Source organism: Euprymna scolopes, chromosome 3, assembly GCF_053919585.1.
Source record: "Euprymna scolopes isolate OS-2025 chromosome 3, ASM5391958v1, whole genome shotgun sequence".
NCBI lineage: Eukaryota > Metazoa > Mollusca > Cephalopoda > Sepiida > Sepiolidae > Euprymna > Euprymna scolopes.
In genome coordinates this window covers 93371190-93386213 of record NC_136484.1, presented here as the reverse complement: position 1 = coordinate 93386213, position 15024 = coordinate 93371190, and the positions used below count along the sequence as shown (strand labels likewise).

The following is a 15024-nucleotide window of genomic DNA, read 5'->3' as shown; positions in this document are numbered from 1 at the left end:
AACTTTCCAACGAGCTTTCATTTGTTAAATTCTGATCAATAGTCGCCGAGATTTCGAACTTATAAAATTGCCTTAAAAAGGTGGTTGATCTATATATGGATATAATTATACTAAATGCCAAATTAAATATTGAAATGCTCATATTTTTGCTTCGATGAGGCGAAACTACATGGAAAATTGCAGAATCTTTGAAGATTATCATACTATTGTAAAGTTAAAATTTCATGACAATTAGTAAAATGGGACCTATATTTTTTTTTAATAAAATATGCCTAAATTTTCCTACATTTGTATATATAGTATTAGGCTAGGATACTTCGGTTTTGCTGCTTCAGTTGTCTCCCTTACATTTGTCGGTTTTGCTGCTTCAGTTGTCTCCCCTGTGACCTTGCCAGGCCACCAATATATTTATCATTAAAAAAAAAATTAGATTTACTTTTTTTAAAAAATAATAAATAAATAAATAAATAAATAAAAACGTCCAAATAAAACACCGGATCTCCAAGGTGGAGACATTAACCTTAATATCATTTAAAAAATATACATACATACATGATATTGTTATAAAATCCGTGTATCACTGCTGCCCAGTATATATATATATATATATATATATATATATATATATATATATATATATATATATATATATATATATCGCATTTGACAAATCGATATTTAGTTTTGCCAACTATTTCTATTTCGTTTTGGCCTCTGTTTGTTTGAAAATCTTCTAACTAGGAAGATTGTGACGCTACTGAGTATCTTAAATCGCCACGCTTATATAATGGCTTGAATTAAAGTTTAAAAAGCAAATATCAAGTATGATGGTTCAATTGTGTTTCAAACAGAAACATTGATTTCGAATGTACCTCTGTTAGATCAAAAAACATACTGTTGACTTTATATACTGGGGGTTTATACTTGTGCGGCGAAAATCGATTGAATTAAAGTTTAAAATACAAAAGTCAAGTATTATGGTGCAATTGTGCTCTAAACAGAAAAATTCATTTCGAAAGCGCCCTTGTCATATCAAAGAGATTATCGTTCATTATATCTACCGGGCCGTTCTGCTAATGCGGTCATTAAGCTTCTTGAATGCACTCGTCATGTTAGGCTGTATAAGGTGTTGACTTTAGTTGAAATCGTATGTTCCTTCTTTCATCGAACTTTATCGATTATAGATATTTATTGAAGACATTCCGATAGAACACCTACTTAAAAACACTGCCGGATACAGAAAATACATTTTTGTGAACTTAAAAAATATCAGCCCAGCTGTTTAAGAGTACATGGGGAACGAACTTTCACACACAGACAGACAACATTTATTTTATATGATAGTAGATAGATATTTAAGAGTATAAGTTTCTAAATCTTAAGAGGCCAATATCCTGGATAAATCAAGTAAGTGTAAAAGCCGCCTTGCATATTTATATGTCCAGGTAGAGAGGAATTGGCTGGACGGACGATAAAGAGAGCATTTGGGAGAGAAATATAGAGAGAGGTAGGAAGGCAGAAGTTTTAATAGAAATACCTTTTACTTTTCATCCAGGCAACGCCGATCAGCTCTACTAGTGATGATAAAAATATCAACGACGTATTTGCTTTGTTACTAAGTGTGTTTCCTGTTTTGAGTGTCATGTTTTTTGTTTCGAAAAAAATTATTAATATATTTATATTGTTACGGGAATCTTGTAATCGGTAAAATATTTTTTGTAGTTTAGAATAAATATTTTTCATAAATGTTGTTAGCATGAGTAAAAGTTATTTTGATGACGAAAAAAATTCAGATTTCATTTGCTATGCGTTCTAAACAAACAAGAAAAAATGTTAATAAAATCACAATCTTTATATTTTAATGACTTTTAAAAATTATTTTTTGTCAAAATATTTTTTTTTAAACTAGCAGGGAGACTCGACGTTGCCCGGGATTGAAAGATGATCAACAAATATCTCAGACTCTCATTTTTCATTGTCATCGAGATGGGTGAAATAGTCTATTTTTCAATCAATTTGTGATTTTAGGCTGTGTAAGGTGTTAACTTTGGTCAAAATCGCCTATTTTTTTTTTCTTTTATCGGATTATTTCAATTATCGATTATTGATACTTATTGAAGACATTCCGCTTCACAATCCATCTATGAATACTGCTAGGCACATAATGTACCTTCGTGCGCAATTTCATAAAAGTCGACTCCGTCGCTTTGGAGTCCATAGGAAACAGACGCACAAACAAAGTTTATTTGATGAAAATGCGCTGGTTGATCACCGAAAGACTTACCTTTAAAAATTTCTGATTAAATTGTTAGACTAAAGTACAGAATATTTACAAAACACCCTCCCTGTGTGTGTGTGTGTGTGTGTGTGTGTGTGTGTGTGTGTGTGTGTGTGTGTGTGTGTGTGTGTGTGTATAATATTTGTCAAATTTATCAATTTATTTATTGTGGTTTTTATTCGTTCGTATATAAATCACTTCAAAAACATCAGATTCATTAATCTTTACGATTGCTGTCTACACTTCACTTCCGGTTGCCCGTCCCCTATTTAAAGATTTTACTTTTTAATAATAACGCTATTATTTACAAAAGCCCTTCTTAATATCGGGAGCAAGAAGCTGCATTTAGCTATCTCTTATGATTTCGTATAAAACACATAAAAACATTAAAATAATCTCACATGGCTATTCTTCCTCTGTTTTTAACTATATCGATTATTATTGCTTCCAGTAAAAGACTCCGGTTGCCAACACGCATGCATGCCCACACATTATTATTTCTGTTTGTCTGTCTGTTTCTCTCTGTCTCTCTGTCTCTGTCTGTCTCTGTCTCTCTTCTCTCTCTCTCTATTCAGGTTTGAGATGTTCAAATGTAGGAACTAATGAAATAGTGTTTAATAAAAAGAGCAAAATCCTTTTTTTTATTTGAGGGTAAACAGTCATATATGGTCGCTACAAATAGCCAACTACTTCAGTCAATGAGACTTCCTCAGTCGACCCGGAACCTCTCGATATCACAAAGAAAAATGGGAAAAATTTGTTTCCAGTTTTCTTTATATATATATATATATATATATATATATATATATATATATATATATATATATATATATATATATATATATATATATATAATAAACCCCAAAACAGATTACGTTCGACAAGAAATACACAACTTCTTAAAGGTGATCAACCAGTGCACTTTTACCGTTCCTTTCATGTAATACTAGATAGAAAGATAATATTAATAAAGTGTAAATAAGTATGTGCACAATTGTTACAAAATCTTGCTAAAAAAAGGGTGTGATTGTTCGATTAAATTTCATTTTAAAAACAACTTAGGAACACTTCTGTTCCATAGACTGTTTTTCCTTTGTAAAGCGAAATTGTTAGTTATACAGTAACGGGTCATATTATCGTCGAAATCGTCCACACAGTTGACGGAAAACGGCGGAAGGTGCCGACCGAAAGTTTCCTGATTTTTCTTTTTTTTTTTCAATGAAAAAATATAGGATTATCGTAATTACTAAGCCAGTTCATTAAAAATAAAAATTTTAACATGGAAACAATTTCAATAAAAAACAAATGAAAACATGAAAACAGTATCAATAAAAAATGAATGGATAAATCCAAACAATATCTTATGAAACTTAAAGATACTAAACTTAAAATAAAAAAAAACATTGTTTCCTGATTAAATATTCATTTTTTTTTAAAATAATAAACAACTAATAGAAGACAAAAACAAGTGAAGCATGCATGGTACCTTGTAAGCGCACAGTGAACGAGGCATAAAAAATGACTAAGTTCAGCTTCCCCCCGCCATTTAGCACCAAAAGTCCCAAGGGGACATCACATCCTGGTGAAAGTTGACAAACTGTACAGTTTTAGGTCTTAACATATGTAAATTTGAGTTCTGCACCATGCAAAAAAAAAAAAAAAGAAATGACTTAAGTCAATCATTTTCCCCCCCCACCATTTAGCCCCCAAAGTTCCTAAGGCCTTAACATATTTAAATTTGAGGTCAGCACCATGCAAAACTGCTAAATAGACATACACAAAAATATTTGGTCGGATATGGTAAAATAGTCCCCAAAATGGAATGTTTTTATTAGCCCCAAAAGAGCCTCTAGAGCACACCCAAGAGTTATCGCGAAGTATAGACAAACAAAATTATATAAAAATCAGTTAGTTACAACTTTTCAGAAAGTTTCAATTTTTTTTTTAATAAGCACAAAAAGTGTAAATTTTAGCCATTTTAACCCGAAAGGTACACCTGGGGCGTGGGGGGGGGGTCAACCGGAGTTTTCGTGGAAAATCCGTTCCGTTACCTTTTTACTCATATGTTTAGTGTTTGTGCAAATTTTCAAAAAATTCCCAGGCGTAGTTATTGAGAAAAATATGGACAGGCAAACGGAGAAGAGTGAATTTTCATGCCCACCCTCCTTTGTCGGGGGACCAATGGTAAAAAAATAGTTTTCTTTCTTTTTATGAGTTTCTATTATTATAACTGTTTAAACTAAGATAAATATTTTAATATCATTAGATATTTGTAAAAGCAAATGTTTTCTGGATATCTTTCGTATGACGGTGTAAGCGCTCAGCGTTTCAGCAACTTTCGGCATTTTCCGTAAACTTGTCGGATGATTCCGATGATAGCATAGCCCTTATACTGCATAAGTACCGAGAATGTAGTTAAAATATTGAAATAAAGAAGAAATTAAAATGGCATTAATCCATTTATCCACGAAAGTTCTTTTAAATATATTCATAGTTATTTTATATTTGGTTTCATCTTTAGGTGAAAGTGCGCTTGTTGACCTCCGGAAGTTTTACCCTTTAGAAGTTGCTTTTTAGAGTTATTCCTGGTTTCACCGTACATGTTTTACGGCTAAATTAATTAACCAATCATTATGATTTTTTTAACACGGCTGCTCAGCAGGAGGGTGAGTACTATCTATATATCTATAAAAGTGAACGTGTCTGTATGTGTATCTGTGTGTGTGTGTGTGTGTGTGTGTGTGTACATTTCCCTACGCAATAACTCTGTCAATTTTTATTCTACAGACTCGAAATTTTATATACCGGGTACTGAGATTTGAGAAAATCGATGTGATCAGTTTTTGGCCAGAAATTTCGTGATTAAGGAGTCAAAGTTTAACGATTTGACCTTTGAGAACTCTACCAAACTCCGACAATTTTGGGTCTACGAACTTGAAATTTTAGATATAGGTTCCTTAGACATGGATCTAACTTAATAACTTGATTCGAGTCCAAAACAATAAATTTTAAGGGGTCATAATAGGGGTCAAAGTTAAAAAAAATTGACCTCTGCGGTCTCTCCCAAATTACTCAGAAAATTTCTGGTCTAAATATTTGAAATTTTACATAAAGGGTATTCAGAAATGGGGCAAGCTTTTTCATCAGTTTGGATCGAAACTTTTTAGTTGCCAATATATAAATGTATGTATGTTTGCATGTCTGCCTAAAACTTTCAATAGAGGAACCGGATTTTACCAAGGTCAGTATCGTTTTAAAGTTCGACTTTTCACACGACAAATATCGAAAAATTTGCTAAAAACATTAATATTTTCCCCTTCAACTAGACACTTTTCTACAGGGGGGTGTCACTTTTTTCGCTGATATTTTTTAAAGTTATCCTCTCCTTTAGATTGTCTACCCTTAATTTTAAAAAATGCCGCTTCTGGTTTGGCGGTGGTCGTAACAGCATAAACGTTAGGTTTTACCCCGTTCTTTTCCTCCTTTGCGGTACGGGTTCGAGTCTGCCTTCCTTCTACCACATTTTTTTTTTGCTCAACATACACATCCAAACACCCGGGCAACGCCGGGCTGAAATGCTAGTGTACTATATTTAGTTCCATTTACTTTTTCAAGGTATTTTTTTTTTTGTATCAGTTGAACTACCTCTAATTTTCATGAAATTCGAAAAATATTTATGAGATATTATTTTTAATAAATTAATTTTCATAAATTAAACATCATTTTCTTTTGAGTATTTGAAAAGGCATTTTGGGTTTATACTATGGACAAAATCTTTCATGTGAAAATTTTATACTTGCATTAAATTTTACCCAGTCTTTACACAACAATTAAGCAAGCATTTCAATTCTGTTTTCTCCGAATACTTCTTCAAAAATGTTCTAACCTTAAACAATAATTTTTCGAAATTTTCTCAAATCAAATGAGATCAAAACTATAACTTTTACATAAGGTTTAGTAGAATTATTTTAATATATGTATGAGGACATATTCTTGTGGGTGACCTGTGAGAGGCTAAAGACTAAGGACCCTGATAAAAGATTCGGTTTTGAGTCCCAATAAACGGATGGTGAAGCATTGCAACACTTTTCCGAACAACTCCTGCAGCAGCGCTGGCGCCGACTTTATTGACTTGCTTTTCTGTCGAACTTTGTCTGCAACGCCGCAACAGGGACCCTGGTAACTGGACAAACCCAGGTTTGCTTATCACCTACCAAAGCCTGAATCCGGAGAGCCAATTCCAGCTTCGAACAGTATGACCACAGCAATTGCTGCAATGCACCAGATTAGATGCAGTATACCATTGTCTTATTAGACAGAAAATTGCCATTCATGAGGACATTCAAGTGCTGTAAACTCTTCTGCTCGGGGATTTAATTTCGTCCATCCTAGAATGGCGATTCTACTAATGTTCTATATAAAAGACAATTGTCTGTGTGTATGGCTCTTTGTTGATATGCCCAGCTAAAATAAAAAACTACTAGTCAAAAATCCACAAGGTTTATATTTTCTTCATTGGCGTTGCTGAGAATGTATAATATCCTAAATTTAGACAAGCATATTTATCATTTGAAGTGCCAAATGGGCATGTATATGATATGCATGAAGATCAAGTTTTTCCACAATGTTATTTTCTTTACGCCGACTTGAGTTATGTCCCTGTATTTCTTGAGAGAGAAATGATCTGGGCCAAAATGAAAGATAAGAGCGGAAAAGGGGGAAACGAGGGGGGAAAGAAACTAGGAAAAAAGTTGTTACATTTATGCTCCGAACAATATCTTGCTAGCATTAAGATAAGAAACAGTCACACGTTAAAAGTCATCATTAAAGGTAATTTAGTAATTAAAACGAGGATTATTCGGATTACTGTTCTCGAGTGATATTTTCACAATGCACCGGTCACTGTAACCTCCGAACTTTTTCAGTGGTATTTTCGAACTCGGAAATTATTCTTGCTGGACTCTCGTGTAGTTAGTCGCGTACTTGGTAAAATTCAGTTTTAATTACATTCTTCTGAAGGGTAAAGGTTAAATTTTAGTGCGGGAAAATATTCAAAATAAAATTGCGAATTACTTAGAACTTCTATCCAGTTATGGCTGACGGAACGGAGCATGCTACCCCCGGGTTAAATATACGGCTTCCTTTTAAATTCTATGCAGATTCTAGAGTTCGACAGAATGATTTCCGAGTTCGACAAGATATACCTGAAGTATGTTGGAGGTTAGATTAACCAAAATGTCGCGAAAATAACACGCAAAATGAGAGGAATAGTGCGAAGAATCCAAAATAAAACGAATTATCAATCGGCATTTGAAAAAAAAATCAGAAATGTAATATTAAAACGAAATGATAATATTCAATGTTTACTGGTCATAATATTTAGTCTGTGAACCAGGATTATGTTGTATATAGGAATCGAATTAAAACAGAAAGGTCAACGGTGTAAATGATATAACATTATTTATTGATGAGTAAAAGTTAAAAATGAAAGCATGCAAAATTAGGGTTTTAAAAACAAAAGAGAGTTTTTATGTATTATGATGGACTACTCTATAGCGCCACAACATAGATTTTACGGGACACTATCGATAGTGCTGATGACAGAAAGAGATAGCAGATGAGTGAGACTTGCTATGACAACCCATTATTCGTTTCTTATTAACTATACTTCCTTGTCCTCTTATTTCGTTCCGACCTGAAAGTCAATAAAATATTTCAAGGATCGAGTACTGTTGCCACATCTGGGCAGGAGCTGCTAGAAGGACTTATCCTGCTTTGACAGAGTTAAAAACAGACTTTGTAGCCTTTTCTCTTCCCTGCAACCTGTCCTACAGAAAGGACGTTGCGAGCCTGTCTCTGCTTTATCTTTTTTTGCATGGCAAGTACTCGTCTGAGCTCCAATCTATCGTCCCCCGAGGCAAACTTTCACGAGAAACACTCTAGCTGAAAACACTATCACTAATTTCCCCCACTTTTTATCTGTGCCTAAATCTAATCGTAGATTCCATGAACAAAGTTTCTTTCTAAGAACTGCACACCTGTGGAACTCTCTTCCTTTTGTCTGCTTTCCAGCTGAATATAATAGAGTCGTTTTCAAGTCCAATGTAAACAAGTTCTTGTGAGCTTTTCCCCTTAAGTAACCCAATTGACCAAATTTACACTACTAACAATTATTACGACATTGCCCATTGGCCACTGTACGCTTATTAATCCTTATTCTCGAGTGGCGTCCGGGCCTTGATAAATGGTGATTCCTTTATAAAAAAAATGCTTCCGACAAATGGAGAAGAATTGTTGTTTTCTTTTTTAATCTTCAAGTCAGCTGTAATAAGGAAAAAACTTCATCTAATAATATTGAGATGAAGTTGAAGTATTTCGCAATCGAATCGATATAAATTTTAGTTATTTTTATTTAAGATGAAGGATCAAAACTTGAGGTCACGATAATTGATTAATCTATTATCATCCAACTAAAACAAATCACAGATTATCATGGTACTTATAAAAAAACTTGAACATAACTGTTTCTTTTAACCCTAACCTAAACTAAACCATAATTTCTAACCTTAATTTTGATTTAGTTACGCAAAAAAAAAAAAAAAAAAAAAAAGAAATCGAAATACCACACTTCAAAACTTTTAAGTTCTACGTAGGTGTTAGGATAATCTAACCCGATTCTTCCACTCAAACGGAACTCATCCTGGAGGAGTTGAACTGGCTTTCCCCAAAAGGGTAAGCTTCATGCAAATATCAGGTTCACAAGCTGTCACCAGTCGCTTGTATATCCTCGTTAGAGAACATTAGGCCTTGGCAGTTCTTGCAGGGATGGGTTGACGTCCTCTTACGTACAGCGTACGCCATTTCCAAATAGTCACTTATCTGGTACTAGCTAGGCTCAATGTTCCTTAACTTCTGCCATCTAATAAGAACTGCTATGTCAACGTGATTATGCCGTATGTCAAAGCTACCCAAGCAGATTGATTACAAATCAGCTAAAAAAAAATAAATAAATAAATAAAATATATATAAAATCTAATGGGAGCTGGCATTACTATATGGACTATTTCTGATTCTAATGATCATGATAATGGTGTTAACAGAGAATACCATTATCACTAATCCAGAAACAGTTTCTAAAAACCCATTACTCCTGTACTTTCTGTTTTACTACTTTTCGGCTTTTCAAGGCAAGCATAGTGATTGGTTTCGGTTATGGAAAAGCAGACATAATTTCCGTTATATATATATATATATATATATATATATATATATATATATATATATATATATATATATATATATATATATATATTGGGCATTTTCTCTGGACTAATATTGGGTATTGTTGTCGCAGTTTCTGATGCGTTTCATCAATTTGGTGACAGTACTTCTTCGCCATAATGGTTTCGCCTGCATTAAAAAAAAACTGTAATGGATGAAACTAGTCTTAGACTACCAAAGAGTCAGCATTACCTTCGTTCCATGCAATTCTGGCTTCGCAAGTCACTACCCCATCGAGAAATGAGTCGTTCTTATTGCGTAAAAGAAGTGAAGATAACACTTCATTACGGCGTTTCTTTTGGTTGTCGTTCAATTCGTGAGGCACCCATTTATCTAGGTTTTGTCTTCCAATACATCTTAAGTAGTTGGAAATAGTCGTATAGATTACGTCTAATTCAGAAGCAAGTGCTCGAACAGTTGTCCGTGGATAGGCTTCGACTAAGGCTCTTAATTGATTGTTGTCAACATCAGATAGCAACCACTACGCTCATCATGTTCAAAACTCTCGTCGCCGCCACGAATTTTATTACCCCACCATTTTGCCGTGCATTCAGTAGTGGTCCCTGGGCCAAACGCTTCATTGATATCAGAAACTGCTTAAGCAGCTTTTCTGCTAAACATGAATTTAAATAAGAAAATTGTGCAAATTTGCTTTTTTTTCAATCTTGTATTCAACGTTCTGAAAAGATAGAAACAATTGTTATAAGATTGTAATTTAAACGATTCGATAGACCGAAAAACGCTCTTTAAGATGGTATATAAAGTAAAGGTATTACAACGAAAACTTATTTGAAAATGTATATGAAATCAAAATTTAAAATGCCGCAATAACTTTCTTGTCAATTTATTTTTTTTGAAAGTTAAAACAAAAATTCCACGAGAAAAATTTATTTCTTAGAATTGTTCTTCCCTAGAACATGATACCGTCGGGCTACTTCTCTGCTGATTAGAACATGATTTTTTTCAAGTTGAATGTAAATAATTTTTTGTTGAGCGGTTCTAAGAAAAGAAGCATTGTTCATGGAATCTACATTTAGGTTTAGTGACGGATAAAGACTGGGGGAAATTATTAATAGTGTTCTCAACTAGACGAGTGTTTCTTGTGAAAGTTTGGCGGTGGGGATAGATTGGAGCTCAGACGAGTACTTGCCATGAAAATAACGATAAAATAACGATGTAATATAATCGTCTATCACTCATTTATAAGGCTAGGACAACAGCATATTCTTTTCATTGTTTTGACTCTCGAGTGTGTATCCGTTGATATCTTATATGCGTTTATATAGAGTGATGATATACAAAACGTACGTAAGAACACACCCAAACACTTCAAGTACCTTCGCGTGTAATTAAAAAAAAAATCGACCCAGCCGTTTCCAAGGTCATAGGGAATGAACTCACAGAGAAAAAGTTTCTTTTATATAGTAGAATATATGCATACATACATACATACATACATACATACATACATACATACATATATACATAAATATGCATATTTATAAATAAAGAGAAGTGCATAAATAAATTGCAGCATAATCTTTTCATTGTTTTCCCTCGCGAGTGCATATCCGTTGATATCCTATATGCTTTTGAATAGAGTGATGTGGTTCTCGGTTGATTAACTGTGTCTAACTGCGTCGGATATATACTCGAGAGTCAAAACAATGAAAAGAATATGCTGTTGTCAAAGCCTTACTCATTAATCCTTATCCTAAAGTGAACTATGGTCTTCGATAAGCGATGACTCCCCCCACCAAGTGAAACAAAGATAAGGACAGTAGTCTTTTATTCACTAGTGGTGAGGTCACAAAATAAATCAAAATTAGAAAAGATTGCCCGAGGAATTTTATTTGGCTTCTGCAACTGTGTACTTCTTAGAAATGATTGAATTCATATCCCATGCCGTGGTTAATCAATAACTTGAGTTTTATATGATTTCACATTCATTTTGTCTCCGTTTCTTGCTCTTATCCTTATTTTTTGGACGAAGTTGACCCCTTCCTCGAGCCCCGACGTTGCCGTTCATTCACCTCACTATCTTCGTCTGGCTCAGAAAGAGAGTTGGTGTACTCGGTTAACGTCATAGAGCGCTGAGCTGAACTCAACCGTTGTGACATCATATCCTTAGGTTTCGTCACGGTTTCACGGACCGGGTTTGGAGGAACGATGATCGTAGGTTTTCGCGTTATTTTCAGCGGTTTAACTTCCTCTTCGAGTGTGATGATGGATCCTTTCTTTTCGATACGTTCCAAATTGTATTCAACTAGTTTATCGATGCAAGGTGTTACGGATGGTCTCCGTTGATCCATAACGGGCGCTTTAGGTTGTCTGTAAGAAAGACGCCTGGCTTTTAATTCAGGTCGTACAGTCGACCCATCGGAAGGTGTTTCGGGGCATAGCGTATTAGCTGTTTGACCAGAGGAACTCGGAAGTACCGAAGTGTCTTTCTTTGCGTTCTCTTCGAGTTCTTTCTTTTCTGCCCTTTCTTTCTCCTCTTGTGCCTTCATCTCGATTTCTTCTTTTTTCTTCTCGTTTTCTTCGCTTTGCTTTCTTCTCTCATCCTCCCCCTTTTCTTTTTGTTCTCTAGCCATCTTCTCTCTTTTCCCAGTCTCTTCATTTTTCTGTTTTATATTTGTTTGGTTATTCTTCGCTTGTTTTGCTTCTCCCTCACTCTTGGAGATTTCTTCGTCGCTTGATTCTTGCAAGAAGAAATCTGACGAGACCTCCTGCTTCTTAATCATTTTATCGACATCAAATGACATTTTCCCGGAAGCAATGTTTCCCCAATTCTCCCTATTTTCTAAACAACCCTCATACAACGGTCCCAAGAGTGGATTCATTTCCGCGAGATACTTATACACCGTAACACACACAAAATCAATGAAACTTACTTGCATTTTGGGTAAATCGTGTCTCTTTTCCCTGTCCATCAAAGGGATTACCGTTCCCTCCATTTCTTTTTCCATGTCACCCTGAGTATAAAACTCTCTGGCGACAATTAAAGCAACTTTTTTCTGAACTTTCCAAGGTTTTGTTATAGCCGACAAATCGCAAGCCGTCATCATCATTGAAAGGAGAAGGTCCAGGTGACCTTCGGAATTAAATTTTTTTTCTCCAGTTTCGACCAAGTGCTTAAACTGGTTTCTTTTTTCGAAGTAAATAACCAAATCGGTCGATATTATCGCATGCTCAACCATTTTCATAGCGTGGGTGTATTCCACCTTGGAAAGATTCCTGAAGAGGTTGGTCGCTGGTTCGTTCAAAATCATTAAACTACGGTCGATGTGGTGATGCTCCATGACCGAAGTGCTGTACAGCGTCGCCAAAGGTGACGCGGCTTTCACTTGAAAGGCGTTGTTCGTTCCACGATGGTCGAGGTCATGACAAAGGCTGGCCACCATAAGATATACGCAGTCATTATCGGAAAAGTGCTCTTTCATATTGCCTGTTGTCAAGAGACAGAACATAGTTTGAGCTACATTCAGTCCATGCCTCCAGTTGTGATAAATCACATCCCTGTAATTTTTTTTCACAGTCAAGACCCAGGTGTACAAAAGTTCGAGGGAAATGTCCAGCAATTGAAGTGTGTTTATGTCAAGGAAAAGCTGAACACACAGTTGAACCGTTTGTTCGTCATTGAACATCATATCATTGAAACCAAACTCGTAGATGTGCATGTCTTCCTTGGGCATCGTTTTTAATGACATCAGCCGTTCTACCTCTTCCGGGGCGGCCATACTGTGGTTGGCTAAAATATCAAGAGCGATTTTTTTCTGCGCTTCAGATTTGGCAGCGATTTCATAATTCTGCGCGTTCTGCACACCAATACCGCAAAACATTGCAAAAGTTTCCATCATTTCCAGGTCGGTCCGGCAGAACACATCCTTCGATTCCCGGTCGAATATAATGCACCCGATAGTGTTTGCAGTTGCGTTTTTTATGTTGATGCAGAATATGTTGTTCGCGTCTGGTACGTTAATGTGAGTGTCATATTGGGTCGGATTAAATACAACGTCTCGACTCAGCACGCTCATGCTTGCGAGTTTCGAGAGCTTGTGCTCGATTGTACATTCGATGATTTCCATTTTGCTCTTCGATAATTCAAAAATATGCGAAAACCTCATGCAATTCTGCCTGGTTAGATCGAGCAGAAAAACGGTAACACAAATACAATCCAGCATACCTAACGCCTCTTTCAGAATGATCTCCACTAACTTTTTAAGATTACCCAACTCCCTTGTGATCTTTCGGGCCAAATGAAGCAGTAGTTGATTACGCTTAAACTCCTCGACCTTTATCTCAAATAATTGAGCGTTATTTATTCCGATACCACAAAATGCCAGATAATCACGAAATATTTCCTCATCCACTTTCGTGAAAACAGACCCGTCTGTCTTATTAACAACGGAGGCAACACCAACAACCTCCTCCTCAAGGCCGAATATTGGTAATGACATCATAGCTACAGTTTGGTAACCCGTCCGAATATCGACCTCGCGATTGAAGCGGGGATCGTTGTAAGCATTCTTGATAATGATAGGCCTTCGAGTTTCCGCTACCGTACCGACAATTCCATCGCCGAATTGAATACGGATAGCATCCTGCGCAGAATGCAAACTCTCGTCGAGTAAAGATGTGGCGGTCACATCAAAGAGTTTTGAGACTAGGTACTGCTCAGCCGGCGAACGCCTGACTAGGAAAAGGCTTCCGCGATCACTTCGCGTCAAAATGCACACGTTCTGCAAGATTTTGTGGCACAGGATGTTAACATCAAGTTCATCAGCGATGTCCCGGACGAGCTCCTTAAAAAGATCATTTTTATTTACCTCAGTGAAGATCACTTTGCTTTGTGGCACTCGCTTTCTTTGGACAATGTTCTGGACATAGTTAACGAACGCGTTGCCGAGAACCTGTGCCTGGCTAGTTCTGCGCGCCCTTTCATTGGCTAGTTCAGAAAGACCGCGACTAGAGAGCCAATTGTTTAGAAATTCGGGATTTTGTGATAAAAATTCTGTTACTTCCTCCTCCGTCAGCTTATCAGCCATTGCGGACTCACATTAAACTCCCTTGTTTACAGAGAAAAACGCAGCAAGCAAAAAGGAAAAATTGACATTTAGCCGGAAAGAGATACTTAAACGACTATTCCGAACTTTGCGCGTCGTTATTATTCTCAAGGTTATTCTGACGTTGCTTAATTTAGTGACGTCAAACAATTTGAAAAGAAAGCATACACCTTTGTTTTTCTTGGTATGAAAATATTGGTGATGAAAATATTTTCTCCGCTGTCACCCCTTTTTCGGGCTATTGTTTTATATGTTTATAATCGTTTCGTCTTATTTCAAAACTTTCTCAGGGTGATTATTTTTTCCTCAAATTCATATACTCGAGAAAGTCTTGTAAAGACAGACCGTTGACAAACAGAATTTCGTTTGCTCCGTTTTCATCTGTCACAACATGTATAC

At 35.7% G+C, this 15024-nt stretch overlaps 1 pseudogene across 1 annotated transcript; it reads right to left on the bottom strand.

The window, feature by feature from the left end:
• Nucleotides 1-11331: 11331 nt before the first annotated feature.
• LOC145257609 (cGMP-specific 3',5'-cyclic phosphodiesterase pseudogene) lies at nucleotides 11332-14743 on the bottom strand (annotated as a pseudogene). Its single transcript, XR_013864020.1, has one exon. The product of XR_013864020.1 is annotated as a cGMP-specific 3',5'-cyclic phosphodiesterase pseudogene (transcript).
• Nucleotides 14744-15024: the final 281 nt, after the last annotated feature.